The 26,813-nt window shown below is 44.6% G+C and overlaps 1 protein-coding gene and 1 long non-coding RNA gene across 3 annotated transcripts in view; both read left to right on the plus strand.

Moving 5' to 3' along the window:
* TJP1 (tight junction protein 1) overlaps positions 1-26,813 on the plus strand; it is a 377,953-nt gene that overhangs the window by 147,318 nt on the left and 203,822 nt on the right. The window lies entirely within an intron of this gene.
* Positions 429-4,861, plus strand: LOC135973737 (uncharacterized). Its single transcript, XR_010590736.1, has 2 exons — positions 429-815; positions 2,396-4,861. It is a non-coding gene; the product is annotated as an uncharacterized LOC135973737 (long non-coding RNA).

Below are 26,813 nucleotides of genomic sequence, written 5' to 3' on the forward strand. Positions count from 1 at the left end.
CTTATACAGCTGTTTTTTATGACAATATCAGTGCATTCATTTTGGTGATGTTGGCCAACCTAATAATTTCAAATGATGATTTGTAAGCAAAGTCTAAATGAGCTCCCCCTGACAGCTAATGATGAGCTAGGGACTGGGGGAAAAGGCTTCAGACATTTACATTCACACCTAATCTACCTAGGTATCCAGCAAACAGAGCTGTGTTGCCCAAGTGATAGATTTTGGCTGGGGTTGGGTTAAAAATCACTTGAAGGGGGGGGGGGGGAATGAAATGTTGTTGTTCTTATTGTGTGAGTAAAGGGCAGTAGAACTGTACTTAGCCTGTGCTGATTGAGGGCATCAAGAGAGAGGGTGGGGACCTGTCCCTCTCTCTTGTGTTTAAAGACAGAGCTGATTAGGCTCCATAGATACTCTTTTGTTCTGTTAAGTGACCACTGCAGCTGAAATCACTGATAATCAGGTCTAAGTGCTTAGTCCTGCTGTGGGGACAGTGTTTCTGTGGAAGAGACAGCCCAGACTGCACTAGCAGCGAGGTTCCCCCACTGAGAGCTCAGCTGAAATCACTGAGAGCTGGTGGAACCTCAAGAGACCAACTCGCAGAGGTCACAGTGGCAGGTGGCAGCAGAAGGTGACTGTGCAGGGCCATTGGCAACAAAGTGGTGGAGTGAACGGTGGCACAACAAACAGCAGTGGCCAGAGCGAACAGTGAGCAGCTGGAGGAATGAGCAAGGTGCCTTCTTGCCCCCCACCTGGGAGGTGTACTCACGTGAAAGCACCTCTGAACTCTGAGTCTCCACTGACCAAGGACAACACCGGTGAGTGGGGTGCGGTGGAGGGAAAAGTGAGGGGCACATTAAATAAACATTTGTTTGTTGGACTATATTTTAGTGACTTTGTTCCAGAATGCTAGATTTGTGACTGGGAATGGAAACTTATAATACGTTTCCTAGTAGGCCAAGATTTTTAAAATGCATTATTTGCCAAGGTTGTTATCTCACATTGTTGCTATCTTGAGAGGTCATTATGTTGGGGAGTTTCTGTACTAAACATTTTTATTATTACAATTAATTTTTACATAAGAATGGTCATACTGGGTCAGACCAATGGTCCGTATAGCCCAGTATCCTGTCTTCCGACAGTGTTCAAGGCCAGGTGCTTCAGAGGAAATGAACAGAACAGGTAATCATCAAGTGATCCATCCCCTGTCGCCCATTCCCAGCTTCTGGCAAACAGGCTAGGAACACTCAGAGCATGGTGTTGCATCCCTCCCCATCCTGGCTAATAGCCACTGATGGACCTATTCTCCAGGAATTTACCTAGTTCTTTTTTTAATCCTGTTATAGTTTTGGTCTTCACAGCATCCCCTGGCAAAGAGTTCCATGGGTTGACTTTATGTTGTGTGAAGAAATACTTCCTTTTTTTAAAAAAAACCCTGCTACCTATTAATTTCTTTGGGTGACTGCTAGTTCTTCTGTTATGTGAAGGATTAAATAACGTTTCCTTATTCACTTTCTTCACACCAGTCAAGATTTTATAGACCTCTATCATATCCCCCCTTAGTCTCTTTTCTAAGATGAAAATTCCCAGTCATTTTAATCTCTCCTCCTGTTTCATACCCCTAATCATTTTAGTTGCCCATTTCTGTACCTTTTCCAATTCCAATATATCTTTTTTGGGATGGGGTGACCAGATCTATCTTATTATCTATCCCTTTCTGTCTTATTATCTATCCCTTTCTTAATGATTCCCAACATTCTGTTTTGCTTTTTTGACTGCCGCTGCACATTGAGTGGATGTTTTCAGAGAACTATCCACAATGACTCTTTCTTGAGTGTTAACAGCTAATTCAGACTCCATCATTTTGTATGTATAGTTGAGATTGTTTTCCAATGTTCATTACTTTGCATTTATCAGCATTGAATTTCATCTGCCATTTTGTTGCCCAGTCACCCAGTTTTGTGAGATCCCTTTGTAACTCTTTGCAGTCTGCCTGGGATTTAACGATCTTGAATAGTTTTGTATCATCTGCAAATTTTGCCACCTCACTGTTTACCCATTTTCCCAGATCATTTATGAATATGTTGAACAGTAATGGTTCCATTACCGACCCCTCAGGGATACCACTATTTATCTCTCTCCATTCTGAAAACTGATAATTTATTCCTACCCTTTGTTTCCCATCTTTTAACCAGTTACTGATCCATGAGAGGACTTCCCTCTTATTCCATGATGGCTTACTTTTCAAACGTCAATTTAAATACATTTTTTTTATTATATTTTTTTAGAAATCTAGACCTGTTATGTGTTTTGGTGTAACTTGCATTATCCTTATGTTAAATTTGCATTATCCTAACAAAAACATTTACTTAATTCATATCTCTTTTATATGTTGCAGGTCAAAGTGAAAATGAAAAGACAAAAAACAATACAACAATTTTTCCACTCAAAGGCCTCAAAAACTAACCACGGTGAAGAACACATCAAGAACCAAGAATATATCAACAGGTCATCTGAAGGTTCAAGTGGTGCACCTCTATCTCGATATAATGTGACCCAATATAACATGAATTTGGATATAACGCGGTAAAGCAGTGCTCCGGAGGGGCGGGGCTGCACACTCCACTGGATCAAAGCAAGTTCAATCTAATGCGGTTTCACCTATAATGTGGTAAGATTTTTTGGCTCCCGAGGACAACGTTATATCGAGGTAGAGGTGTATATCTACATCCCACCAGCCTGAAGCACAAATACAGCTACCTACTGAAGAAACTGTCTCTCCAAAACCTAAAGGTAGTTCCCGATGTTTGTCGGTCAAAGTATTCCCATTTATTGAAGTTACAAAAGATTGGCTACTGGTGCACCTCTTGCAAAAAAGCTTAAGAAGAAGGAAAGCTTCCCAATGCTATAATTGGTAAAAGTGGAGGAGCTTGGTTTGTCAAACCGATCAGGAAAGCCAATGCTGACAAACTACGTGAAAAGGCTGCAAAACACCAGGCCTCTGGAGTGCATCAACATGCAGAAAGCCTTATATGCCCACTTTCAAAGCAAATTTTAGAAGTACTTAATGAGGCTGTTAAGAATGCTGGAGACACACTACAGTTCATGCGAACAAACATGGCTGTGGCATCCTACTTTCTATTTAAGCAAGAGATACCACACACTACAAACTAGAGGCCAATGTTAAGTGCATTGTCACTTGTTCATCCTGAAGTTGAACACTGGTTCCAAACAAGACCAGCAAATGCTCACTGTCTTTCTGCAAGAAACTCAACTGACTGGCTAGAGGCATGCGGTGCAACAGTGAAAGACTCAACAGTTGAAAAAGTGAAGAACTCTCTCACCACATTCAAAATATTTGCATACATGGCTGATGAGTGCACCGATGCAAATGGGCATCAAGTATTAAGTCATTGTGTAAGTTATCTTGATGTCAGGGGTAGGCCAATAGATGCATTTCTAGATGTTCAAGTTATAGAAGACACATCGGCTGCATCTGTGACAACCCACATCTTAGAAGAGTTAAATGCTTGTCAATTGGACCCCAAACAGATGGCTGCTTGTGCATTTGATGGAGCTGCAAACTTCTCTGGAAGACATAGTGGAGTACAAGCTTTGCTCAGAGAAAAGGGTAACCCTAATCTCTCCTATACACACTGCAGAGGCCATCTACTCCAACTAGCACTAGTACGAGCTGCAGACTCTTCAAAAGACATTTAAAAAGCTATAAATTTAATGTCTTCATTATATTCTTTTTTCAGCAAAAGTCCAAAAAGACTGAATATCTTGGAAAATACAGACAATACACTGGGACTGAAGTTCAAATTAGTCCAACCTGGGAAAACCCGCTGGCTTTCTCATGAGCGATCCTTGGCTGTTGTCTTAAAATTACTCCAGCCGTTATTACTGGCTTTGGAAAGTATCTACCAAGATGGGATGGATCTAAGTAGTGAGGCTGGTGGATTACTTTTGCTACTATGTTCAGAGAAGACTACTGCCATTCTCTCTCTTGTAAGTCTACTGTTGAAACCACTTGGGTCATTAAACAATGCCATCCAGGCATCTGCTACAACAGTAGTAGATCTTTGTTCAGCAATAGAAGCTACATTTGGATCAGAGAGCTAGCCATTGAAACAGTACTGGAAGAAGCAAAGACTTCAGTCCAGAAGTTGACTAATGAAGGCATTTATATTGAATCCTTAAGTGAAGAAGACAAGAAGTGTTTGTTAAGACAACTGAAGAAGTACACAGACTTGATTCTTAAAAATCTACAACAGTGACTTCTAGATTCTACTCAACCTCTACATAGCTTTTACAGATGCTTGTCCTATAAAACACCAACAGTTGAGTGGAGTGAGGTACTACCAGCAATGGGGCTGCCATGTGATCGGGACAGAATAGAGAATTTGAACACAGAATGGAATATCATACAACGAATGAATGAAGATTCAACTTCTTTTTTAACATCACTAGTGGCTCGACCCGATCTTTGTGTTCTGTTTCCTGGGATGAAAGTAGTAGGAATTAATCTCTTGCTACTCCCAGTCACAACAGCTACAGTGGAGGGTTCTTTTTCATCATTGAATAGAATTTTGTGTTCTGAAAGAAGTCACCTTCTGCCTGATCATGTGAATGAACTAATGAGCATATCAATTGAAGGAATGGAAGTACCGGACACACGAGAAACCACCAAAGATGAACGTAATGCATTCAAGAAGTTCATTAACAGAGTTGTGCAAAATTATAACAAGAAACCAAGAAGGATGTAGATGTAGTGCTTCATAGAAGGCTTGAGTAGCCAACTTTAATTTGTGTGATGATTTTAAAACATGACTTAAATCTAATAAAATGGTCATGAAACATTTTTCAGTTTTTACTATGTTGCCATACAGCCCACCTTCACCCTCACAGTCTCACCCCTCATCGGCCCTGACATACACACCCCCTGTAATTCCTGGGGAAACCACTGGTTCTGTTCCACCCCCTTTTATAGCTTTGGCACAAGGCCAGGACCCGGGCAGTGTGAGTGCCACTGAAAATCAGCTTGCGTGCTGCCTTTGGCACACATGCCATAGGTTGCCTACCCCTGATTTAACTTCTAGTATACTCATTCTCTTTAAAGAATTATGTAATAGAAGCATATCCTAATCAACTGGCTATAGTCCTATTGTGTGAGTATTAATAGTAAGAATGATTAGTAGGTTATGTGTAAAGGAGCCAGACTTTAAATACCTGACTAGACCAAGACCTATTCTGGTAATCACAAATGGGGATTTGGAGACATTGTTGATTTTTCAGATTGTGACATATGATTGTCATACTTTATTATACATAGGAAAGACATCCTATCATCGTTATAAGATTATCTCTTATGTTTTCAATAGACAAACTATCATTTGTTTGGGGGGGTGGGTCTCAAAGTCCACTTCCATGATAAAGGGTTTGTCATACTGCAAGTTACACAAGTTGCCTTGTTTCATTTAAAATCAGGCTCCAAGCTATTTATCTAGTTATTTGTAAATCAGTTTTTCTTACCAGTCTATTCAAAGTGGTGTAGTGACCTATTTTTTAAACTTTTGAACAGGGATCTCTAATTCATGACAGATTTAAAAACAAATAATAAATATGATATACATCATCATAGTATTACTTTAGGTGCGGATGAACAAATTGTTATAAGAGAAGGCTGGTTACCAGCCAAAATAATTAGGTGGCATAATACTTTGCATTATAACCACCTACTTACAGTTGCTCTTGACTTCCTAAACCCCTCCTCCTCTTGGGCTAAATTTTTTTCATTTTTCATTTTTGCCCCAAAATGAATTTTTCTAGAAAGTTTGAGCAAACATTTTTAAAAGCAATCTTATTGCTGGGCGGAAGGCTGAATCTGGCATTTAAATAGACTTCACCAAGGAGCAGTGCATGGTCTTAGTCCATAAGAAATTGGTTTTGATTTGACTGCTTTGTGAGCATTTGAAAACCAGGTTCTGAGCATGTGCAGTAGGATGGAGGCGGCATGTTTTTGTTTTTGCTAAGCTCATTAAGTGTGCATCTAAGAAAGGATATGCTGTACAGAGGGCCGGCTCCAGCATTTCTGCCGCCCCAAGCAAAAAAAAAAAAAAAAAAGCCATCATCACAATCGGCGGCAATTGGGAAAAAAAAAAGCCGCGATGGGCGGCGGCAGTTCAGCGGCAAGTCCTTCGCTCCTAGAGGGAGTGAGGGACCTGCCATCCCCCAATTGTCACAGGTGCCGCCCCTCTCCCTTGGCCGCCCCAAGCACCTGCTTGTTAAGCTGGTGCCTGGAGCCGGTCCTGGCTGTACATGCATGCACATCTAAATGAACTTTTCAGGGAACAGGATAGCCACCTAGGGTCAGGCTGAGGCAAGGATTCCTATGGACTTTATAAGGACATGGATACAAGTTTCCTCTGCACAGTATAGAAGACTGCTATAGTAATGCCCAAACAGGCTGGGATGTGCAGGACAGTTCATTATAAAGTACCACAGAGTAACAGTGAATTATGATTTTTATACACAGTAATATATTAATGAAACACTTAATAATGTAGTAATCATTAAAAGAGTTAGTACTGTAATTTAATTCTAAACTTCTGCAAATGGAAGCATACCTTCACTATAACTTGTGTTATACTTTGTAGTATGATGTCTATGTGCAGTGTATTGCATACTTTTTCATATAGTAACTCTCCCAAACTCTGTTTATCAGGCATACACAAAGTAGTAAATGGTACTAAAATATCCCATTTATGTATATTTAAAGCAGTAGAAAAATTGTATGATATTGTATTGTTTGAAAATGCATTACAGCTCAAGTCATTTAGCAGGGAAAATAATCCAACTATTGGAGAGCCAAATTGTCTCAGCTCAGGATTCAGTTAAACCTGGGATTTATAAGGAGCTCTCAGATACAAAGACTGCTCTGAGTAGCTTATACTAACAAAGCTAGTCAGATCATAGCACAGATGAAAGCATGTGTATCAAAACTAAACTGGCCACCTTCTGACTTGACTTTTGAAATCTGATATGGTAATCAATGGTTGCTGCTATTAATGACTTACAAGGCCATTATCTTCCTGAGACTCTAGATATTACAAAAGTAAAGTTTACTCCCCAAAAAAACAAACAAAAAAGAACTATTAAGATGAAGCAGTAGCCTTAAATCTAGTACCATGTTTCCCTCAATTTTTCCTAAAGGAGAAAAGAAATAATTAGGCCTGTGCCTCTATGATAAATTAAAGATATAATTAAGGGGAATGTCCTTAAGCAAACCCTATGGCCAGGATAATTTTAATATGGATTTAATCTTTTTCAGAGTTACAGTTGCCACACTTATTAAGCATGCTCGCTTTTGCTATTTAAACTGGGAAAAATGCCAGACTGTGCACTAGATGTGAGTATTATCTATTCTTTTTTAATCCAAATATATTTTGGCTTTAACATCCTATGGCAATGAGTTCCACAGGTTGACTGTGCATTATATAAAGAAGTACTTCCTTTATGTTTGTTTTAAAACTGCTGCCTAGGTGACTCTTAGTTCTTGTGTTAAGTGAAAGGACAAGTAACACTTCCCTATTCACTTTTTCCATACCATTCATGATTTTATATATTTGTCATATTGCCCCTTAGTCATCCCTTTTCTAAACTGAACAGTCCCAGTCTTTTTGATCTCTCCTGAGATGGAAGCTGTTCTATGTCCGTAATTGTTTTTGTTCCCTTCTCTATAGCCTTTCCAATTTAATATATCTTTTCTGAGAATGGCTGACCAGAACTGCATACAGTATTCAAGGTGTGGGTGTACCATGGATTTATATAATAGAATTATGATATTTTCTGTTTTTTTAATCTATCCCTTCCCTAATAGTTTCTAACATTGTTAGTTTTTTTGTTTGTTTTTTGAGTGCTGCTGCACATTGAGCAGGTGTTTTCAAAGAACTATCTACAATGACTTCAAGGTCTTTCTGGAGTGGTAACAGCTAATTTAGACCCCATCACTTCTATGTGTATAATTGGAATTATGTTTTCCAATGTGGATTACTTTGCACTTATCAACACTTAATGTCATCTGCCATTTTGTTGCCCAGTTACCCAGTTTGTGAGATCCCTTCATAACTTTTAGCAGTCAGCTTTGGACTTAATTGTCTTGGGTAATTTTGTATTATCTGAAATGTCACCACACTGTTCACTCCCCTTTCCAGATCATTTATGATTATGTTGAACAGCACTGGTCCCAGTACAGATCCTTAGAGGACCCTGCTATTTACCCATCTCCACTGTGAACACTGACCTTTTATTCCTGTCCTTTGTTTCCTATCTTTTAACCAGTTATTAATCCATGAGAGGACCTTCCCTCTTACCCAATCACTGCTTACTTTGCAAAGAGCCTTTGCTGAAGGACCTTGAAGGCTTTTTGAAAGTCCAAGTACACTGTATCCACTGGATCACCCTTGTCGATCCCCTCAAAAAATTCTGAGAGATTGGTGAGGCATGATTTCCCTTTACAAAAGCCATGTTGACTCTTCCCCAACACATCGTGCTTATCTATGTGTCCAATATCAAAAGGAATATGATAAAATGCTGATTACAGAAAACAAATCTGATAAAAAGCACTTCACTTCTAAGGTGCAAATGTGTGCCTCTTCCATGCCCTTTCCAATTCCAATTCACCTTCCTAATTATTTTTTGTTTATACAAAATAGGTAGGTTGGGTTCTTTAGAAAGTATGTGTCTGACTATTATTCAATGAAGAGGAAAATTTGATTAATATAGAGTTGTATGTATGACATTCTTTAGAAAACTTGGGCCCTGATCCAGCAAAGCACTAACGTATGTGCTAAATTTTAAGTATGTAATTAATAGTCAATAGGACTACCTGCATGATTATAGTTAAGCATTAATTAATTAATTAATTAATTAATGTGCTTAGGTATTTTACTGAATTGAGGCCTTACTGATGATCAGATGAAAATATAGTACCGAGTACATTCGCCTGGCTAGCATATTCTCACACCACCACTAAGGGTAGACCTACACTGCAGCTGGGAGGTGTGAGTCACAGTGCAGGTAGACTTGTGCTAGCTCTGCTCGGGTTAGCATCCTAAAAATAACAATGTGGATGTTGCTGCATGAGCAGTGACTCAGGCTGGCCACCAGAGTCCAAACCTGCCTGATCCCCTGGGTCTAAGCTTGGACGGCTAGCCTAAACTGCCCCAGTGCTGTAACTGCTGTGCATCTAACTAGCATGAGTCTGTCCACCCACACTATCATACCTCCAGCTGCAGTGTAGACGTATGCCCAGGGCTTCTCTTTGCTCTCACAGCAGTGCAATTCAGGAGTTACTCTACTGAAGCCAGTGCAATTATGCTGATGTAAGTGAACTCAGAAAACACCCCAAAGCCTGGAGACATAGCGGGGTAACTAAAAATGAAAGAGCCTTATGTGACAAAAAACTTCTTTCATTTGTGGTTTCCCTCCCAGTTATTAGAATCTATTAAATAAGCAAAAAGAACAGGAGTACTTGTGGCACTTGCGGATGCATAAAGAAGTGGGCTGTAGTCCACGAAAGCTTATGCTCTAATAAATTTGTTAGTCTCTAAGGTGCCACAAGTACTCCTGTTCTTTTTGCAGATACAGACTAACATGGCTGCTACTCTGAAACCTATTAAATAAGCGACTTCCATGATCTTTAAGAATAAAATTCACAACGCCATTTTAAGAAATTAGTCACAACTTTTCTAGATTTCCCAGAAGAGTATTTCATTGAGTAGCTCACTTAGATTTCTTATGTTTCTTTTTCTAGCTAGGGCATGCAACTCATTCCATATTTAAAGATCACTCGGTATATCTCCAAGCCTGGCAATTTCAAAAATGAAAAGAATGTTAAAAGCTATTCTCTTTGTAACATTTGGCATGAGGTAGAGGCATACTGGGGCTTTAAAGAAGCAAAAGATAATTTCAGGAAAAGCAGTATAGTCTAGTAATTTAAGGCATTGGACTGGGAGTAGGAAATCTGGGTTCTACTTTGCCACTGACCTGCTAGGTGACCTTGGGCAAATGACTTCATGTGTGTATGCCTCCGTCTTCCCTCATCTTTTATTTCTCTTATCAACTTGGATTATAAACTCTTTGAGGCAGGATTGTTTTTTTACCATGTGTTTGTATAGTGCCTGGCACAAGGGGGTCCTGATGTATTGAGGCCTCTAGGGATGACCATAATATAATTATAATAATTTTGATCCAGTGTGTTGGTCCATGTTTGAATGCTTGTGATAAAGTTTTTCCCCGTTGAGGTAATTTTGTATTATCTGAAATGTTGCCCCCACACTGTTCACTTCCCTTTCCAGATCATTTATGATTATGTTGAACAGCACTGGTCCCAGAGAGGTCAGGGCTGAGATGGGAATTATGAACAAGTCATACATGACTTGACACATCTCCAAGGAAAAGAAATTCAGCTTTTTAAAATATAAATTTGCAATTTTTGACTCAATAAAAACCACGTGAAACAAACCATCAAGAAATATATGAAAGACAGTTCTGGGAACAAGTTTTTGGCTACGAAGCTGATATGTCTGGCATGGCCAAGCTTCAGAGTTTGGATCATGCTGCCCACTTCTCCAGCTGTAACAGATGCTTAGAAACTCAGCTTCTTTGGATATGCGGGATGTTTATGACACATAGTAGCTTCTTTATACACTATATGATCAGATTATCTGGGAACAAGATGTTGTTTCATAACTTTTGTTGGAAGTAATGAAATATGTAACCATCACAGTGATGCACAGAGAAAGGAGGGGTGAAGGAGCCCATGCTTCTCCCACTTGGAACATAACTTAGAATCCAGAAACCTGAAGCTCATAGGAGCCAATGGTTGCAGCATTCCCTATGAGCTAAGATACAATGGGTTAGATTCTCCACACTCTTACACCTTGTGTAGTCATTTACACCTGTGGAAAGTGGGGGAAAAGGCGAGATAAAATGCTACCAATCAGAATGGTAGCACTCACTTAAATGTAGACGCAAGGTGCCAGGAAGTGAATATCGGACCCAAGGTGTAGAGGAAATCTGAGGGTGCTACTGCACTCATTTTCTAGAAATAATTTTTTTTAGGCTTACCCCAACTCTGATTGTGTGGGAAGAGAGTAAACAAAGCTCCTTCTGTGCCCTATGGAGCAGTGGGACACAATTATATTCCCTGTGCTCCCAAGAGTGCAGGGACTGTTCCCCTATGTGCCCCCCAGGGCTCAAGACATTCCAAAAGGAGCAGGGTGGTGGTCTCCCCTTCCCTGCCACAAACTAGCAGAGCTAGCTGGGCACATAGAGTGGAATATTCTGCACCCCCTAGAGAAGAGCAGCAGGGAGTGCTACCCTTGGGTGTCCTCATGCTCTAGAAGGAATTCTGCTGTGCTTCAGAAGCATAATTGAGACACAGATAAAAACTGTTGGCGAGGAGGTAACAGTTTCTGTAGCTTCAGGGTTTATTGCCACTGATTCTAAATCTCACTGTAGATCTAAGTCATCCCCAATCCCCCAGCTGAGTAAAGGCTCTAGTTGGTTAAGAGACCCTTAAAAATATCCATGTCACAGTTACCAGGTTGAGCACTCACTGCCACGACACCTCCTGCTGGTTGTTCCAGGAATTAGCTCTTTCCAGCTTCAGAGCACCTCCTGCTGGCCAGTGTCTCTCCTGCCTCAGGCCTCCCCTATGTCCCTCCCAGACCCCAGTGCCCCTTACCTTTGGGATTCTGCCCACCACAGTACCCCACACTCTGGGTTTCCCCTTCCAGGGGAACCCCCTCCCCCTATGCCCACCTGGCCTCAGTGGCTACTGCCAGTAATCATCTAGCCCCCTTTCTCTGGGGAGTTGCCAGGCTGGAGCACCCCAGCACTGCTCTGCTTCATGTAACCTGTACTCCCAGGACTAGACTAGACTAGAGCGAGACTGACTCAGTGCCTCCCCTAGCCCTTATATCAGGGCCAGCTGTGGCCTGATTGGGTGTGGCCACAGCTGTGGCTGCCTCCCCAATCAGCCTACCTTTTCCCCCAGGAGCGGGGTAACTGTTCCTCTCACCTCTCCTGGTTTCTTCCAGTGCATCCCGGCTGAGGCATGTAGCAGTCACTTCACTCAGGATGAAATCATGTGATTCTCCCACTCTCAGAGCAGGCCAGCTCCCAGTCAGCAGTGCAGCGGAGCTAAGGCAGGCTCCCTGCCTGTCCCGTCTCCACGCTGCACCTGGAAGCGGCCAGCAGATCCAGCTCCTAGGTGGGGCGGGGGGCAGGAGGCTCCGGGTGCTGTTCTCGCCCACAGTTCCCAGCCAATGGAGTGCGGAGCCAGTGCTCGGGGCGGGGGCAGCGCGCAGAGCGCCCTGATAGCCCCCCCGCCTATTAGCCGGACCTGCTGGCCGCTTTCCGGGGCGCAGTGTGGAGACAGGACATGTAGGGACTAGCCTCCATTAGCCCCGCAGCACCGTCGACCAGACTTTTAACAGCCCAGTCAGCAGTGCTGACTGGAGCCACCAGGGTCCCTTTTCAACCAGATGTTCCGACAACCGGCCGCCTGGCAACCCTACTCAGCAGGTCTGACTTATTTCAGCATCTGCAGTTTTCTTTCTCCAGGAGCAATGACAATGGTGTCCAGTAACCCAACAGCTTCTTAAAGCAAAATATTTTTTTTAATATAACAAAAGTATTGAAGAGAAAATAGTCTGGTAGATCCAACTTCTTCAGACTCCTCTGAAGAGTTTCTCTCCTTGTCAGCCTTTCCTAAAGAACCCCTGGTGCACACCTCCCCTCCTGAGAAGGATTTTTAACTGTTTAGTGTCCTTCAAATCTCTGGGGTACCTGCTTGGCAAAACAAGGGTTACCTCTTTGTTGGAGAGAGGATATGGGATCTTTTAAGCTAATAGTCTGCCCCACTGTCTTTCAGGCTTGCGCTAGGATGTTCTTATCTGGGGAGTCATTGTGTTGCCTGTTCTTAGGGCTTTGGGCATAACTGGTTTGATGTTTTGCTGGCAGTTCTGAAAAATATGGGAAAATGTGTTTTGGGTCAATCCGAAACCAAAATTTTGACAATTTTTTTTATGAATTGAGAAATTTTTTTTGGCCAACCTGAAATTTTTGTTTGACCCAAAAGTGTGTTTTATTTCAATTTTGGGCATTTTTTAAAAAAAGTAAGTGAAATTAGGGGCAATAGTGATGATGAGGAGAAGGGGGTTGGGGTTCCCTGTGACCAATAGCCCAGTGGTAAGAGCACTTGCCTGGATGTGGGAAACTTCCCTGCTCTAGAGCAAAGACTTGAGTCTCCTACATTGCAGGTGACTGCTCCAAGCTATTGGGTATTCTGAGACCAGAGAAAGATGAGCATGACTCTATAGCCCGATGGTTAAAAGACTAACCTTGGAGGGCGGGCGAACGGGGTGTGTGTGGGGGGGTGCACCAAGGTTCCTGTCCTGCTCCAGTGAATATTTAAGTATTTATACGCTGTGGAACAACTTCAACAGAAGAGCTTAAGAAAAGCCCACCCCAGAAGACCCCATAGCCTGGTGCTTCAGGCGCTTACCTACAATGTGGGAGACTCAAGTTAACGTCCCTGTTCTGAAAGCAGAGTGGGGATGTGAACCTGTCAGGTGAGTGCTCTATGTATACAGTGTAAGGGGCTGGGAGTACCACCTCCTTCTCCATTTTGTGAACCTAGCCCAACATTTCCATTTTTTTTTGATAGAAACAATTCACCAAAACAGACATACAGTCCTGAAATGTTTCATTTGACCTAAATCTGCATTTTCCAGTAAAAATAATCTTCAACCAAAACATTTTGCCCAACTCTATTTATTCTTCCATCAGTCCCTAAAGCAGAGGTGGGTAAACTATGGCTGAGGTTATTTAGCAAAAAAATATCAAGTAGAAATCATAAATGGTATACAGCAGATATATCTCGATTTCAGACAGACTCACATTAAGGTAAAACTGTAAATAATATGCCCAGATACTGCTAGGTGTCATAGATGGACATTTTGAAATATGTCTTATTTATCTAGGGTCTTTGAAAATATTGTATCTGATACACAGTATCATTGTTACAATCTAAGGACCAGATCCTCCAAACACTTTCTGTCAGATGTAGTGCTTACTACCATGAGTAACAGAATTGGCCTCAATGGGATTACACACAATAGTAAATACAATCATAGGATCAGACCCTACATCTGTATCTACAGACTTTTTATAAAGGAGATTTTTGACCTGATGTTAGTAAGTGCCTGGAGGTCTGTTTAACAGAAGATTTTTTATACAAATGGACCATAATTGTTCTTGAGGCTCCTCTCATGGCATTCTTGTGAAAGATATTTACTTCTTGTCTGTACCTCTGAGTTAGATAAATAAATACAAATAAACAGAGGCTGCTAGGAAAAATGTTAAGTCCACAATCATACTAAAAAAAAGGCAGAACAAAAAACCTTGCATACCTTATCTAAAAGCCTAACTAAATATTTTGTTGCAAAAAATGACTGCAAAGAAAGTAACTGTTCTCTAAACAGTCATTTATTTTTGCACCTGTTCCTGATTCATTTAGTAGGATAACAACTAAACCACAATCCTCAAAACCAGTGAGCTGTATCTTAAGTCTTTGTGAGCCCTCTTATATGCTGAGAAACAAGACTGCATAAAGTCATAGTTATATTCTGACACAATTAATAACTCCTAATTATGCTGCAGTAGTAACAAATTTGCCTGTGAAAATATATGCAATATTTGAATGTCAGATTCATAAAAATTACACTATTTCAGTGAAACTAAACAGCATGTGTCTTTAAGAACCAGGAGAAAAACAGAACAATTGGCAAGAATAAAAGTTAAAAGGTAGATCCTGAGATGCGCTTGAATTCCACTCAGTGTAATATAAGAGGGTTCATAGGTGATTTTCTGCTATCTTTTGCCTCCCCATATCCTTTGGAGCTCTTGGGGGCTGGTTTGGCCCTACAGTGCAAGTTACAACAGTCTCAGGGCTAATTTAGTTTACCATAATTGGAATAGGAAGCCCTCACATAATCTCCAGATCATTGGAATGCAGCATGTTCTGGCTGCTCCCCATCTCACCTCTGCACACCCACTTGGCTGAGCGCCCAGAAATAGGTGGCATAGAGCAAACAATATACATTTTATACCATCTGGATCTTTCCCAATGCAAGAGGAATCCCCAGTTGTCCTACAAGGGAAGCTCTCTAATCTCTTTGTTCTTCTTCGAGTGATTGCTCATGTGTATTCCACTATAGGTGTGCGTGCTCGCCACGTGCACCGGTGCCGGAAGTTTTTCCCTTAGCAGTATCCGTAATAGGGGAGCACCGCTGTGACCCCTGGAGTGGCGCCAACATATCACGCCATAAAGGGGGCTGCGTGCTCCCCCCCCCACCCTCAGTTCCTTCTTGTCGCCAGTGAAGGGAGTCGGAACTTGCTTCAGCTTAGCGTAGCTGCAGCTATCTAGCTTAGTGGTACCCAGTTTCACTGATCTCTTCCATTACTGAACTTTCTTTTGAGAGTGCCTGGCTCGGGGCATGCCCCGTGGCCCAGGCTTTAAGTCGTGCGACTCCTGTCGCAACTCCATGCCCAGAAGCGATCCACACAATAAGTGTCTTCGCTGTCTGGGCGAATCTCATGTTAGTGAGAAGTGCAAGATCTGCCGCTCCTTCAAGCCGCGGACGAAAAAGGAGCATGAGATCTGACTCTGAGCTCTTTTAATGGAGTCTGCATTGGCCCCGGCACCAGCGCATCAAGCTGACACCGCACCGGGCTCTGCGTCATCGGCACGTGGAGAAGTGCCTCCGGTGTGCCATTCCGAATTGGCACCCGGCACCACATCCTCGGTGCGCAGCGAACCACCATCGACGTCCCGGCACCGCTCCCCAGCTAAGAAGCCAGGGAACTCTCAGCAGCACCAAGAGAAGAACAGGGGTGAGGCCAGACCCGAGTTGGGCAGCCGGCGATCCCCACCGGACAGAGACCTCTGACTCGCACTGAGCAGAGTAGTCCAGTCCCGTCCGCGCGAGCCTCACCTGAGGTACGCATGCCTTCGATGCTAGAGGCAGCTCAGGTCGCATGTGATATACTGACACTTCCAGTGCCGGGAGCGCCGCCGCAGTCGGGCCTCCGCTCCCGTGGGAAGCTGCCCTTGGGCACCTGTCAGCACTCCCTGGAGGTGTCAGAGGCCGAGGCACCTTCCCGGGTCGAGGTGCCGATCAGAGTCCTGCGACGCGCGTTGACTCCGCGTCCGAACTCTTCCAGGAGCGGATCTCACTCCTCCAGCCTTGAGCGCCATCGAGGAGGCGGCAAGAGACAGCGCCATTCCTCTTCCAGCGAGTCAGAGAGGGACAGGTTGCGACACCGTCAGCACCGACGCTCCTACTCAAGCACCCGCAATCACAGAGGCCATGTTCGCAGCATATCCCGAGAGTCCCCGGCACCGAGGCACCGTGGCCAGGGCCGGCTCTAGGATTTTTGCCGCCCCAAGCAAAAACAATTTTGGCCCCCCCCCTGTTTTTTTTCTTACCCCACCCCCGGCCCCGCCTCAACTCCACCCCTTCCCCAAACCCCCAGCCCTGCCTCCTTTCCCCAGGCTCTCAAGCCTAGGGAGGGAGGGGGAGAAGCGGCGCACGCGCCGCAGCCACTCGGAGTCTCCCCCTTCCTCCCAGGCTCTCAAGCCTGGGAGGCAGGGGGAGCAGCGGCGCGCGAATCAGCTGTTTCGCGCGCTGCGGCTGCTCGGGATCTCCCCCTCCCTTCCAGGTTTGAGAACCTGGGAGGGAGGGGGAGCAGCGGCGCACGAATCAGCTGTTTTGCGCGCCGTGGCAGCAGCAGCGGAGGTGAGCTAGGGTGGCCGGGGCACCTTTTTAGGGGCGGCAGGGGCGGCATTCTGGCACCGGCCATGCCGCCCCTAAAAATGTGCCGCCCCAAGCACCAGCTTGTTTTGCTGGTGCCTAGAGGCGGCCCTGATCGAGGCCACAGGCGCCATAAGGAGTCCAGGGACAGCTCCGTGGACATATATGTCTTGACCTCCTCTGTGTCGAAGTCTCGGGGCAGGAGCCATCATGATTGGGACCGCTCCAGCCGTTCTTCCGGCACCGTGCACTCCTCCCGGACCTCGGCGTCGGTGCGCAGCCGTCTCTCCCAGTGCCGCACCAAACCGCAGGACCAACCTGCCCTGCCGGCACCCGATCCACCTCTGCTCCAGGCCATGCCCTGGCAGGGACAATGGTGCCAGTGGGCACCGTGGCCTCAGGCACCTGTGCAGTCGGGACCTCGCTCCGTGGCAGGAGCCTCTCAGGGCCGACCTGCGTCACCTCCCAGGCACCAGGATCAGGCCGTGGGTGCCGAACCCCCAGCACTGACTCCGGAACCGAACCCCGATATGGATCCCACGATGCCGTCGGCCGCCGAAGGCACCGCACCGTCCACCTCTTCGGCACAGGGCAATTCAGTTGCGGTACCGCCTCCCTCTTCTCAAGAGGACTTTAAAGCGCATCAAGAGCTGCTTCGAAAGGTGGCAGCCAACCTCGAGCTCCGGGCCGAGGAGATGGAGGAGCCCTCCAACACTCTCTTCAATGTCCTCGCCTCCTCGGTACCGGGGTGTGTGGCGCTCCCTTTCCATCAGGGAGTTCCCAACATCACCACTGGCCTTTGGCAGACTCCAGCCTCTCTTGGGCCTATTTCCAAGAAGGCCGAGAGGAAGTACTTCGTCACTGCGAGGGGTCTCAAGTTCCTTTATACCCACCCAGCTCCAAACTCCCTAGTGGTTGAGTCGGGACAAGGATGCTCATAGACTTGATCCCTTTGGTAAAAAGGTTTATTCGTCAACGAGTTTCCAGCTCAGAGTGGCCAACGATCAGGCGCTTCTGAGCCATTACTCCATTAACCTGTGGGGATACCTCCCCAAATTTGAGCCCCTCATTCCTGACAAGGATGTGAAGGAGTTCAGGGCGTTGGTTGAGGAGGGTGTGACCGCCGCCAGAGCGGCTCTCCAGGCGGCTTTGGACGCGGCAGACACAGCCGCTCGTTTGATGGCTACCGCTGTCTCCAGGTGATGGGCATTGTGGCTCTCACTTTCGGGGCTGTCATCAGAATCCCAGTCCATAATGCAGGACCTACCGTTTGATGGCAAGGACCTTTTCGCGGACCAGACAGACACCCGTCTGCACGGGATGAAGGACTCCCGCACCACCCTACAGACGCTAGGCCTGTATGTCTCGCCTGCTAAGGACAAACCCAGGACTCAATCCTCTGCTCCACAAGCTAGGGGCAGATATGAACCACCAGCTAAGTGGCAGAGGGATCAAAGACGTAGTTCACAACGCCAATCCCAATCGGCCCCATGGCCTGGAGCCTCGAAGGCCAAACGGCAGGGAAAATGGCGTTTTTGACTCATTGAGGGGGGTCACCGGGCCTGTTGCCAGTGTACCCCCCACCCAGTTAATAAAGTTACCTTTTCTAAACCGTTTATCGGACTTCCGACTGCAGTGGTCCCATATCACGTTGGACCAATGGGTCCTCAGTACCATCTCCCAAGGGTACAGGCTGCAGGTTGTTTCAACCCCTCCCAACTGTCCCCCATCTGACGGGGCCCCGGAGCATGCCATCCTCCTCTGCCAGGAGGTAGAGCGCCTCCTCTCTCTGGGAGCGGTGGAAAGGGTATCTCGGGAATATCAGGGCAGGGGGTTTTACTCCAGGTATTTCCTCATCCCCAAGGCCAAGGGTGGGCTTCGACCCATCCTCGACCTGCGGAACCTCAACCAGTTTCTGGTGCGTTGCAAATTCCGCATGGTGTCCCTGACTTCTATTATTCCATCCCTAGACCAGGGGGATTGGTTTACGGTGCTGGACCTCCAGGATGCGTACTTTCACATCCACATTTTCCAGGGTCACAGGTGCTACCTCCGTTTCCTGGTGGGTCAGGACCACTTCCAATTTACGGTCCTCCTCTTTAGCCTTTCTACTGCCCCCAGGGTATTTACAAAGTGTATGGCGGTGGTAGCGGCCCACCTCAAGAGGAAAGGGCTGCAGACCTTCTCCTACCTCGACGACTGGCTGCTCAAGGGCCGGTCTCGCGCTCTGGTGCAGCAGCAGATGAATTTCCTGCTAGACACCTGCGGGGCTCTAGGCCTACTGGTAAACAAGGAGAAATCCACGTTACTTCCAGTTCAGTGCATAGAATTCATAGGGGCGCTGCTAGATTCCCGAGTAGCCACGGCCTCCCTCCCACGGGACAGGTTCGAGACACTCAAGGCTCTCGTCGCCTCCGTCACGGCCTTGCCGATGACCACAGCACGGGTGTGCCTTCAAATACTAGGCCACATGGCAGCATGCCCCTATGTGGTGCGACATGCCAGGCTTCGGATGAGGCCCCTCCAGCTTTGGCTGGCCTCACAGTACTCCCAGGCCAGGAATGGCCTGGACAAGGTTGTCACAGTGTTGCCCAGGGTGGTGGCAGACCTCCAATGTTGGTCCCTCCCGAGCAACATGCTCCAGGGTATCCCCTTCCGAGAGCCCCATCTCTCACTAGATCTAGTGTCGGACACCTCGGACCTGGGCTGGGGAGCCCATGTGGGGGATTTCAGGACCCAGGGTATGTGGTCACCAGAGGAGCTAACCCTGCACATAAATGTCAGGGAGCTCAGGGCCGTACGCCTGGCGTGCGTGGCATTTCGCCAGCACATACAAGGGAAGATGGTCAGAGTCCTCACGGACAACATGACCACCATGTACTACATCAACAAACAGGGGGACACACATTCCCGGGCCTTATGCCAGGAAGCTCAGCTCCTGTGGGAGTTTTGTATAGCCCACAGTATACTCCTGTGGGCCTTTTACCTGCCCGGCAAGAGCAACACGCTCACAGACCGCCTGAGCAGGGTATTCTCCCAGCAACACGAGTGGTCCCTGCACAAGGAGGTGGCCAGGTGGATCTTCCTACAGTGGGGTACTCCCCAGGTAGACCTGTTCGCCACCGCCCAGAATCAACAGTGTCCTCGATTCTGCTCCAGAGCAGGAGAGGGCGAAGGAGCCATATCAGATGCGTTCCTGCTCCCATGGTCGGGGCCCCTGTTGTACACTTTCCCGCCCTTCCCCTTAATAGACAGGGTCCTACAGAAGGTGAAGTCAGATGGGGCGAGGATGATCCTCGTAGTCCCGGATTGGGCCCGTCAGCATTGGTACGGGTCCCTGCTGCAAGTCTTAGCAGCCCCTCCTTGCAGGCTGCCACTATGCCCGGACCTCCTCTCCCAGGAGGAAGGTCGCTTCCTCCATCCCAACCTAGCCGCGCTCCGTCTGAGAGCGTGGCTGCTTCGTGGTTAAATGAGGAGGAGGGGAGGTGTTCTGAGGATGTGAGAAGAGTCCTGTTGGAAAGTAGGAAACCCTCCACGCAGCGAACCTACCTGGCTAAGTGGTATAGCTTCTCTATGTGGGCGAGGGATAGAGGTTCCTCTCCCTCTTCCACCCCTATCCAGCTTGTCCTCGATTACCTCCTGTCCCTTTGGACGCAAGGTTTGGTAGGGCGGTGCTTCGCCCGGGTAACCCCTAAAAATTTTTACACTTGAAACTCCTACCCGCCTCCATCAGGGATAGCTTGGAGTCACCTATAGTGGAATACACATGAGCAATCACTTGAAGAAGAAAGGACGGTTACCTGTTCCATAACTGGCGTTCTTCGAGATGTGTTGCTCCTGTCTATTCCACATCCCACCCTCCTTCCCCTCTGTCGGAGTTGTCTGGCAAGAAGGAACTGAGGGTGGGGGGGAGCACGCAGCCCCCTTTATGGCGCGATATGTCGGCGCCACTCTAGGGGTCGCAGCGGTGCTCCCCCACTACGGATACTGCTAAGGGAAAAACTTCCGGCACTGGTGCACATGGCGAGTACGCACACCTATAGTGGAATACACCTGAGCAACACATCTCGAAGAACGCCAGTTACGGAACAGGTAACTGTCCTTTTTACTGTAGCAGTGCAAAAGGAGTTGGCCCAAAATACCTTGTGCTATAGCACTATTCATCCTCAAGGTCTTATGCCCATACATGTATTACATTTGAGTCCACTTTTGTGTAATTCTCTTAAATCTTTTGATAAAGGCATTAATACTAGCAATGAATGCTGCAGTGTATTTTATGGAAATAATTATATAATATTGTAAAAATTTGCTATTTAAACAAAAAAATAACAACCCCATAATATTTGATACAGTATAGAAGTTAGTTTATTATGCTGGCTACAAAGAGTGCTTTGTTATAGACACAGTACAGTCTTTGGTTAGACAGGATGATTTGCCAAGAAACGATATGAAGGAAAGGACATGTGTAATGCTGAAGAGCTAAGTAGGAGTTCTGTAAAATGCATAACTTTGTTTGCTGCTCTACATCTTTTAGCACAATTGTAAACCATTCTTTTTCACTTTCTATGTACATAACCATGAGGGAGATGTATTTGTTTACAATTTAATATTAATAGGTTTAATAGCTTTTAGAGCCAAATTCTGGCTGTTGTGTGATCCACAGGTAGAGGTGGATTCTGGGCAGAAATGTTTTGCCTTTATTCCAGTTCCTCCAAAAACCTGTAGAGAAGTGCTCTCTACAGGAGTCATGGTGTGACATTCCAGCAGGGGTATAAGGGCCAAGTTCTGCTCAGGAGTATGTGTAGACTTTCCTTCATCCAGCCATGGGCTCTATTCACCCACATACTCACAAATACTTTGTGTTCCTAGCAAAATAATATTTGTTGGAGACAAAATATATGGAGCCTATTGCTAATCAGAATGGAGGTTCGTTTTAATAGTCATTTATGTGATGGGCCAGAATTTGGCTCCATGATTTTAATGACAATTAAGATTTAGCCAAACCTTCTTATTTACCAGAGGAAACCATATTAGAACATAATTCAGGGCTATTATAACCAGTTTGATATACTGTATCAATACTGAGACAATTTAGAAAAGATCATTTGCTCTGTTCCAAAATCTAGTCAGCTAGCTGAAACCAGCAGGAAATAACTGAACATTTTCAACAGGAATTTCCTGTAGGGTTTGTGTATGTGATGTGAGGCAGGTAGATTTGGTTACAATTTTTGAACCCCATTACAGACAAAGTTATCCTGATAGAAATTTGAAAGAAATAAAAACTTGATTAGTGAATTGATTCTTTACTTGTTTAACTGTCACTTACTTCATTGTTGCAGACATTTCGGATTAAGGCCAAGCTGTAAATGGAATTGGCGTTGATAAGTCTCATTATCATCAATGGAATTATCCTCAGTCTGGGAGTTATTGTTGTGACACTAATATAAACAGTGCAACACATCACAAAACTCCTTTTGGGCCTAATTCTGCTGTCACTGAAGTCCATTGCAACACTTCCATTGACTTGAGTGGCATCAGGACCATCCCCTAAATGAACAATACATACTTATTTACAAATAATTGATGAGAACTCACGAAGGATTTGGCATGAAGGTCTTTGGGCAACCATTCATCTACTGAGCTAAACAAGCAAAGCAGCAGAAACCCTGATATTTATTCCATACATTTTCACAATGGAACAATGGTTGTTTACGTGAGTGACTCCTTTACGATAGTTGTATGTTAGCAGAAAAGAATCCCAACCTTCATGTCTATTGTTTGAAGAAAGATTAATGTTTCTGGAAAGGTTTGTTCTCAGTTTCCCATTTTTCCTGATTGTCTTTGTAGTCTCTCAAATACTGCACCTTAATGTTGCATTATTCTGTTTTTAAATAGAACAGAAGTAAAGTTTTTCTTTTTCTTTCTTTTTTTTAAACAGTCTGTAGTGTCTATTAAATTTGCCATTGTCTTGATTTCCAAGGGATATTTTTAGACATCTCTTTGTTGCCATTAGCAGAGTTTCAGGCACTCTCAGTAGTCATGTTTGTGCCTTTTCAGTGACCTAAAATATAAATTCAAGATGTTTTATGTATCTTTGGAGCCCATGACAAGACAGAAATAGAAATGCCTGTAAATTATTTCATAGATTTCTAATGCACATATTTTTTCCATTGTGATATTCACAGCATTGTTCATTGGTTGCTTTTTAAAATTTGCCTACTTAGTGATCATGGACCAAATTTTGGAGGATGATATGCATCAGCACATGACAAGAAATCCATGCCCAGTTGCAAGAGTATGGGATGGAAATGTGCTGTGCCTATTCTGGCCCATTCTACTGGGTTTCATGCAGGGGCAGACCATGGTACAACACCTCTTCCACTCCCAAGGCCCTGGAAGTGGGGGAAAGGTAGGAGGAACTGGCCCTCCCTCTCCACCAGGTCATGGTCCAGGGCCCAAGACGGAGAAGTGTAAAGAGTCTCAGTCACCTCTTCCAGGTGCACCTGACCTTTCTCCCCTTGGCCCCTTCTGACCTCCCCACTCTCTCTTTGATTTGGGGCATGGTCACCACCCCCTACTACCCACCCCCTGGGAGTTCCCAATCAATCAGTCTCAGCAGGTCAGTCAGTCAAATAAGCATTCCCCGGTTTTCTTCCTCATGTCCAGTTATTCTCCCTCAGGAGCGAGTGTGGGAGGGAAAAAGGTCAGGTTCCTATCTCCTGCTTGGGTCCTATCCATGGACCAGTCCCTCTCCTGTGGATCATTTTGTCTCCAGAAACTACAAATTGGTCTCTTTCAAACAGTCTGTCCTTCACTTCACTTCTCTGCTTGACTCTGAGTCCTCTTTTGAGCAGCTTCTCTGTTTGGAGCATTCTCCACAGCTGCTAATGGGTGGGACCCTCTTGGGCCAGTATTGCTCCTTCCCTTCCTTAGTCTCCATGTGGGGTCTGTAAACTCCTTCACATCCTTATAACATGTTGTGCTCCTAGCAATTCCATATGCCTTCTCGACAGGAGCTGTAGACAGATCATCAGGAGTATTGTCTGCTCCTTTATGACATGTTGCCTCCTGACCCAGCAATGGTTCCTATGCACATATTTGGGGGGAAATTATTCCTGGCTTTAGTAGGAACAGATTGCAGGAGGGATCCTGTCTTGGTCAGTACACAAACACACTTAGCTCTGCTTTTCCAATGTATATGTGTTCTCATTTATGGCTGGATTCTAATTCCGTTGAAGTCAGTGACAAAACCTCTATTGACATAAATGGAAGTAGGTCCCCTCCATGTTGGGGGACATTTTTATGTCTGCCTTCAGGCACCATACCACATAATTTAGCCCCATAATATGTATGTCAATGCAGTCACTTCTCTATTATAGCAGTTAAAATGCCAATTCTCTCTCTCTCTAGCATGAAGGGAGTTAAAAAATGCTTGCCATGAGTCTCTCAACGGAAGAATTACCCTCCGCTCCACTTTTCCCTATGTTAGCGACATTTGGAGCCTTCTTTGGCTTAATTTCTTTAATTTGTCAATTTTGGATCTGAATTATCATGTTATGTTCTCACAGATTTTCAAAATGTAAACCTGTCTCATTCTTGAAAAAGCTGAAATAATTTAATTATATTTCCGTTACTCAATCAAGGAAGATTGTACAAAATTGAGATATTGTTCTGTTGAACATTGCTCCAACAAATTTGACAACAGTAAAAAAAAAAAAAAAAAAAAGACCAAAACATAACTGGCATGTCCCAAGTATAATCAATATTACCAAGCCTATTTGGCATTATCTGTTTGTTTTTAAATATCAGCAGCAAAGCACATTGTAAGAAGAACAATAAATCCATCAGCTTTTGGTTTCACACCACCTGAAAGTATGGATTTGGTGCAAAAATTAATGGAAAATATGCATTTCAGAGTCCCCTCCATATTGCAATCCATTTTATTTTTATTTTTTTGGCACTGAAAAATGTGAATGACTTTTCAAATGAAGATTTAAAAATCTGTCTTTGGATTATTCATTACTACATTGTGTTGGACTAAAAGTTCACTGTAGCAATCAGACATGTCTTTTAGGATCATACAGAGTTTCAAATAGGGGGGAGAAGGATAAATGTACTTTGAGTAGTGGAAGAATTAGCTCCCCAAGACTATCTAGCTTTTATTTATTTTCATTTGCTTTCTTCTTAAAACTTTCTGCCATTAAATCAACAGGATGGCTGACTTTAAAAAATGAATATAAAAAGAACATTACTGATATGTTCTACAATACTAATATGCTTAAGAAATGATAAATGAAAATACTTTCTACTTCCAATTGTTTATCAAGATTTAAGATATTTTCTTGGCGCTGTAGTTATCTGTTATTTATTCTGCTCACGCCAAAAAAGCTGTGTAAGCTTTTTACTAGAGGGTATGTCTTTAATATTTTTGTTATCCACGCATAATGCAAGTTGACAGGATCTATAGTTGAGGGGGGCAAGTCATATGAAATCTGCATTCAAGGGTTATTTTTTGGCAGGCAGAGGACAGGTTGGAAGTACTTTGGTAGACAGATAAAGTTTTACTGCTTTCAAATTTAGCTTGTTGTCATAGCTTGGATGTAATCAGCTGATGTACCCTTACCTGGTCAACTGTCTATAGGATATGATAAAGCTGGTCTCTGCAACAATAAGACATTTTAGAAGTGATACCTGGCATCACAACAGTAATTCCCCCAAATGCCTCTTTGTATATACACCTCTACCCCAATATAACGCTGTCCTCAGGAGCCAAAAAATCTTACCGCGTTATAGGTGAAACCACGTTATATCAAACTTGCTTTGATCCGCCGGAGCGCACAGCCCCGTCCCCCCAGAGCGCTGCTTTACTGTGTTATATCCGAATTCATGTTATATCGGGTCGCATTATATCGGGGTAGAGGTGTATTTCACTGGAGAAATTCTGTATGTGGAGGTGGTTGGTGACAACACTGAACTTGTCAGCCATATCAAGAGTGGCCTTTAAATTGAGTTTGGGGACTGCACTTAAACACTGTTAGGCTAGAGCATGTTTTTCAAATAAGATTCAAATATAGTTTAGTCTTATTTCCACTGACTGGCAAAACTGTTAGAAACTGGTTTAGTGGGCACAGATTAAACACTGTTCCTTTACGTGGCTTGAACCATAGTTCCTGTAGCACCTCAATGAAGTGGGAACAAATCAGGGAAAGCCTGGTTGAAAGGTCTGTATGTTGTGTTGCACATTGTAAATACTGGAAAGTCCAGTACTGTAGTATCTTGCTGTTATGTTCTGTCTAAAGCAGGGTTTTGTACACAGAAGTGCACGCACATTTTTGCAGGAGGCAGAGCTGGATGCCACCAGCACAAATCAGCCTGGATACTCCTGAGTTGAGTTGTGTGTTCACCTTCCCAGAGCACCAGTCTATCTGCTTCTAAACGTCTGGCCTAGCCCATTCCCCAGATCTACTCACTGTCCTTCTAGTGGAGAAGAGGCCAGGGGGTTGGAGTGGAATTCTGATCTTAAAGTTGTTTGGAGATAGATGGGAAGTCAAATCAAAGAAGGTGAGAGCATTATACAAAAAGGAAGATGGGAAAGTATGAATAGGAAAGGAAGAGAGAGGGGAGGACAGCAAGGGATTTGGTTGGATCCAGGGGGAAAATACAAAGATGACAGGAGATCAAGATGACAGACGAGGGAGGAGGAGGAGGAGGAAGAGGAGAGAAACTATAGGCAGAAAAGGAAAGAAGAAAAACAAGAATTGAAAAGGCAGAAAAAGGAAGAGAGAGGCATTAAGGAAGAATAATGCACAGTGGAGAAATGGATTCAGGAACATTTGAGGTCTTAGGAAGTGCTAGAAGGATAGAAAAGTGCCTAGTGATCTAATCCAAGAGAGGAAAGAAGTAAAAATTAAAAGACAAAGGGCCAGAAGA

This window comes from Chrysemys picta, chromosome 10 (genome assembly GCF_011386835.1).
Source record: "Chrysemys picta bellii isolate R12L10 chromosome 10, ASM1138683v2, whole genome shotgun sequence".
In the NCBI taxonomy this organism is placed as follows: Eukaryota; Metazoa; Chordata; order Testudines; family Emydidae; genus Chrysemys; species Chrysemys picta.